Raw genomic sequence first — 6000 nt, 5'->3', positions numbered from 1 at the left:
ACAAACTCTCCGTGGTTTCCCCAGTCGATGGCCTGCCGGCCTGCTGGCGTCTGCCGCCGCCTGTCGGTGTGCTCTTCCCCCGGTTTGTTTCTCTGGATGTCCAGCTGCCTGTGTCTCTTCCCACCAGGCACAGGATGAGGGCGTAGTGGGCCAGGGTGGTTTTGGGAATTGCAACATTTGGACACAAAAACAGAAATGCCTGTTCTCATTCATTCAGAAATTCCTGTTCCCTAGGTCCATGGGCACAGTTGGGGTGGAGTCCTCGCCAGGGACCCAGCCTTCTTCTCCCAGCACTTCCTGCCCCCTGCCCCCCTCCCATATCAATGGGCCATAGTTTTCTGACTCATGTGCTATATAATGCCAAGTGTTGGTGGGAGTGAGAATTTACATTAGCAATTTGCATTGCTAATGGGATTGTTGGCTTATTTGGTCACTTTAAAGAACAATCTGAAACTATTTATGTAAATTATGTAAGTGATGCTGCATGATCCAGCAATCCTGCACCTGAGTGTGTATTTCCAGAAAATTCTCACACAGGTCCATAGAGAGATGTACATATGGATGTTCACTGTAGCATCACTGTGGTGGCAAGAACGTCAAAGGAAAGTTGGTGTCCACCACTGTGAAAGTGGGTAGGCAACTTGGTGATTCTCTTCATGGAGTATTGTGCAGAAATTAGTAACAGTAGATTACATATACATAGTGTTGCATAGATGGGTTTTTAAAAATTCTGCTTAAGGACAAACCAGAATGCTATTTATATAAAGTACATGTGTACTAAACAATAAATACTTTATAAGGATATATACAAATGAATTAAATAAATTTAATGTGCATTGAATATACATTAGACAGAATAGCATAGAGGCCTATAGGAAAAGAAGGGAGTAAAGGGAGAAGAAGAAGTAAATTAACTGATATGTAAGTACATAAAAAATAAATAAGAGAGAGACCATGCCAAAATCACAGATGATAATAATTCAATTATTTATAACTGAGGTCCCAAAAGAATATTTTTTAAAAAAGGAAGGAGAGAGAGGGAACTTGACAGCAGAAAGGAATTACCATGGATAGAATGTCTTCCAGAAATGACATTTTGATGGACACCCTGTTCAAATTCTCTCTCCCACATCTTCCATGGAGATTTCCATCATGCTAGAGGAAGGATATGGCTCTGGGAAGCAGAGGCACCTCATCTCACATTGCACAGACTTTTCAACAATGTTTCTTACAAGAGGATGCAGACATTGTTTAAGGAGTTGTATTAACTTTAATAATTTGTTTATTGATACCAGGATTCTCAAGATACCTGAAACTTCGAATTTCATTTTATAATAGTTTTTTTTTTTTTCTGATCCATCTAAGTCTATCTCACAGTTTTTGTTGTTCCAATGACAGATTTCTCAGTCTTATAGGTGAATGTGTTTACTGGCCGTCTGCCAACATGCAAACTTCACATTCTAAACATGTCAGATGTGAAACATGGGTTGAGAAGCTTTGTATCTTTAACCACGCTTGGCAACAGTTTAAATGACATAGCATTTATTTTCTCCTTTTAAGTTTGCTAGAGCTTGTCCATAAAACATCTGAATCCCCTTTAATAAGCAATGTTCTGCCAAGCCTGAACATGTAACTAAATCTTTCTTTACCCTTATGTTCAGGGCAGGGGAGCAATTTTAAAAACACAAGAAAATTTTGAGAAAAATATTACAAGAACCTGCCTCCCAGATTGGCATTTTCTTACTTCTGCTTTGGATCTTTAAATATTAATTGAAATGACACATTAGACTTGTAAAGTTGAAGTCCCCTTTGTACCCCTCTTCAGTCTCATTTCCCTTTTTTCATCTCAGATATCACTTCTATCATAACTTTATTGTATATCCTCCCAGTAACAGTTAATTTATATAAAAATATAAACAACATCTCGTATTTATAAAGTATTTAAACAAGACCAAATATGAAGGATTGCAGATTTAAGAATTTACATATGAGATGTAAAATTATGCAATTTACTTTTAAATTTCATTATTGCTTTTAAGAACTGTGCATTTTGATACATGGACCTGTTTCATTATATTAGTTATCTATTGCTGCATAACAGTTATCTCAAAACTTAGTGGCTGAAACAACAAATGTTTATTATCTCACTGTTTCTGTGGGTTAGAAAACTAGGTGTGGCTTAGCTAGATACCTCTAGCTTGGAGTCTTTTATTAGATGGTTGTTGAGGTGTTGGCTGGGGCTGCTGTCATCTCATAGCTCAACTAGGGAAGGATTCACTGCCAAGCTCATTTATGTAGGCACTGGAAGGCCACTGGTTTGCACCAATTGTTAGCCAGAGATATCAGTTCCTTTCCTCATGGGCTTCTCCATACTCTGGCTGATTGTCCTCATGGCACAGCATCTGGATTCTCCCAGAGGAAGCCAAGAGAAAGAGAGAGAGCAAGAGAGAGGACATTCAAGTGGAAGTCACAGTCCCTTTACAGCCTAACCTTACCACATGGTTTGGCTGTGTCCTCACCCAAATCTCATCTTGAATGGTAACTCCCACAATTCCCATGTGTCGTGGGAAGAAACCAGTGGGAGTGATTGAATTAGGGGGATGGGTCTTTCCTGCACTGTTCTCGTGATAGTGAATGAGTCTCACGAGATCTGATGGTTTTAAAAAGGGGAGTTTCCCTGTGCTAGCTCTCTTCTCTCGTCTGCCACTGTGTGAGACGTGCCTCTGTTCAAGCTGGAAATTTGTATACGTAATTTTTAGAAAAAATTTGTGGTTCTCCTGTGAATCTTCTTGGAATTTATTAGACAAAAGTTATTCCCACAAATCATCTAGAGATAAACACTTGGGCCCCTGATGTAATAGCTGAGGACAATGCCCTTAAGTTTCTTAGAAGCCTCTTTAATTTATCTGAGAGTGTCTGTGAGGTTTTTTTTGTTTTGTCTTTTGGAGAGAGAGTCTTGCTCTGTCACCCAGGCTGGAGTGCGGTGGTTTGATCTTGGCTCACTACAACCTCCGCTCCTGGTTTCAAGTGATTCTCCTGCCTCAGCTTCTCTAGTAGCTGGGACTACAGGTTCCCACCACTGTGCCCGGCTAATTTTTGTTGTGAGCCCTTAAAAGGGACAGAAATTGTGCGCTCAGGGAGCTCGGATTTTGATTTTGAGACAGTAGCCTGCCGATGCTCCCAGCTGAATAAAACCTTTCCTTCTACAACTTGGTGTCTGAGAGGTTTTGTCTGCGGCCCATCCTGCTACAAATATACTTATGCTTTGCTATATATTTATTACTATTGGTCACTTAAAAGAGATTGCTTGGAAAGAACTGGATTGATTTTGCTAGGAATCAACCTTAAAGGGTAGAAGATTGTTGAAATTTGACCCTTTCAGTCTTAATCTTTGTTCCAAGCAGGAATCTGACTGGGGCTGAAGAGCTTGGTTTTTACCTTGTCCTTATCTTGCATAAGGAATGCTTTTGTTTAGGAAGAGGATCTGAAGGTTTTCTGGTCTGGGATAGGCCACAACCACTGTGGAACACAGTGATATTGAAGGATGGATAAGGCTTGCATGCTTTCCTTAGCGAGTTTATACAATCTATGCAATTTAGGCTTTCTTGATTTATATTCTAGAATAATGTCTATATTTATTTAAGTGGAAATCATTTTAATTTTATTTCTGATTTTTTATTCCTGTATTTTCGACATAAGTTACCTCCAAATCTACAATTTAATTAAACTTATCCCAGCTTTTGATCTTAGAATATAACATTCATTCTTATTTCCAGCATATCCACAAGAAAAACCCCAAGCTGCCTTATCTGAACCATGTGTCAGAAGAGGTTCTAAGGAGAAGGTTTCCAATGATGAAAGAGCCGAGCTTTCCCTACTTTGAATGGAGGAAACACAGGCTGGTTTTTCTGAAATTAATCCCTGTTCTTTCCATAACAATATTACATTGCACTAGAGGGCCTAACCTAGGGATTGTCTTTTATGTGTAATTCAAATTCTAAGAAGAATAAATTAACTATAGTCCAGTCACCACTGTAACTCACAGCAGGGGGGAAGGAAGAAGTATGTGGTGTGTCACTCATAACAAGTTGGTGATGTTAGATTATAACCAGATGAACAAAGACACACACAAAATCATTAGAGTCAACCCAACACTCTGGCGATAATTCTACGTTATCATTATGATGACAATTCTGTATCACAGAGTAATCTTTTTTTAAAGACTTTGTGAGATAAGAAAGATAAACAAAGCCCAAGCAATAGAAATATTACAAATAGTCAACAGATATGATGGTAGACACGAACTAAACCAAATATGAATTTCATCATGGGTGCTCACCATGCAATGGTGTGAATGAGAATGCATTGGTATCAGTGCATGATATCAGTCAGATATCATCTAAGACTTGGAATCTATGTTCAAAATGATCAAAACTAAATTATGTAGCGCCACGTTAAAAAGATGGATATATTCAAAGTCTGAGGAATTGATTCAAGTCTAATTGAAGATGTAAAAATGTGAAACTTAAATTAGGGTATTGTTGAACCACAGAAAATCAGGGTTAAGACAAGTGCTGGGGCGAATGTTGGCAGTGCCCCACCAAGCAACTGCCCATAGGAGAGGGACTATGAATTTTCACATTCCATTGGTGAGAACTGTTGTGAAATGAACATGTCAAGTGTCATTCAACATTTACTTTATATAACTTCCTGTCTGATTCCTTACTCATGTGGTGGTTTAGAAGTTCCTGTTACTTAATTCTCCTGTAATTTAATAAATAGACATCCTTGCTTTATGGGCTTGGCTAACAGGAGTCTGCTCTAAGAGGTGGCTTAACCCTTAGAATGTAAATAAAATCAGGTCTCTGAGTCTGCAAGGCTAAAGGCCAGACCCAGATACATTTATCAAGGTTGTGAATTCTACATTGCATGCCTTTGGGGAGACAGTCCTTATTTTTTTTTAATTTATTTTTATCTCCAAGGGAATGCCAATTATCATGACAGTGTGTATGCTTTCTTTAAAGCATTATGTATGTGAATGCTTATGAAGTTTAGACAATAACAACCTGTTAGCAATTAGCTAATCAAATAATGATGGGGCAAGACAGAGTGTTTAAGGATCTCAAAGAATCTCAGGCATCGAAGGAATCCTGATAAACTTCCTGCCATGTGTTGCCAGATCCAATGCTTAAGTGTGTAGTAAATGGAAATTCATACACCTGGGGTGGTCTGTTCCATTTCTAGGAAAATCTTTTTAAGGGCTTTTGGAGAGTTTCTGTACTCACCCTAGACCCCCTGAACTTTTTCCTCATTAGAAGCATCTGTGACTATGCAATCAGAATGGCTTTTCTAAGCACTTCCCTACTCTTAGTTCCATCCTCTATTCCAGTGCCCTTTGCTGGAAAATCACATTCATGTTCCTGTAAACATGACAATTATCTTCCTGCTCTGCAGAATGCAGTTCCAGCCAAGCAAGCATTTCTTTGCCTTGCTATCACAAATTTTTAGATGATCCTTTTGCAGCAAGCTTATCATCACTAACCTTTGTTTTCCAAGTCCTTCTCATTGTTAAAATCTAGATCAGGGTGATTTACCTGGATGCCTAAGAACCTTCTACTTAATGTTAATGATTCTGAGGTCTCCACAAAATATCTAGATTGTTGGATGTTCCTTCATCCCTTCTCCTTACTACAGCAGTAACTGTATCTTGTTTTATTTGGCCTTTATTTTATATCCTCCTTCCCTTCTTTCTTCCTGCCTTCCTTTCCTCTTACCTTCCCTCCCTTCCATTCTACCATCCTTTTCATACAGACACCAGTCATATTGAATAAGAGGACCCGTTTATTCCAATGTGACCTTACTTAACCAGTTACATTCTCAATGACCTTATTTGGCTATGAATTTCTGGGGAAGCAAATCAATCCAACTATTGGAGTATCTCAGAGCGCATCCATGCCCAGTGATAACCACAAATGAGTAACAGCAATCACAGTGGACAAT

Source organism: Macaca nemestrina, chromosome 17 (genome assembly GCF_043159975.1).
Source record: "Macaca nemestrina isolate mMacNem1 chromosome 17, mMacNem.hap1, whole genome shotgun sequence".
NCBI lineage: Eukaryota > Metazoa > Chordata > Mammalia > Primates > Cercopithecidae > Macaca > Macaca nemestrina.
This window is presented reverse-complemented; position numbering follows the sequence as displayed.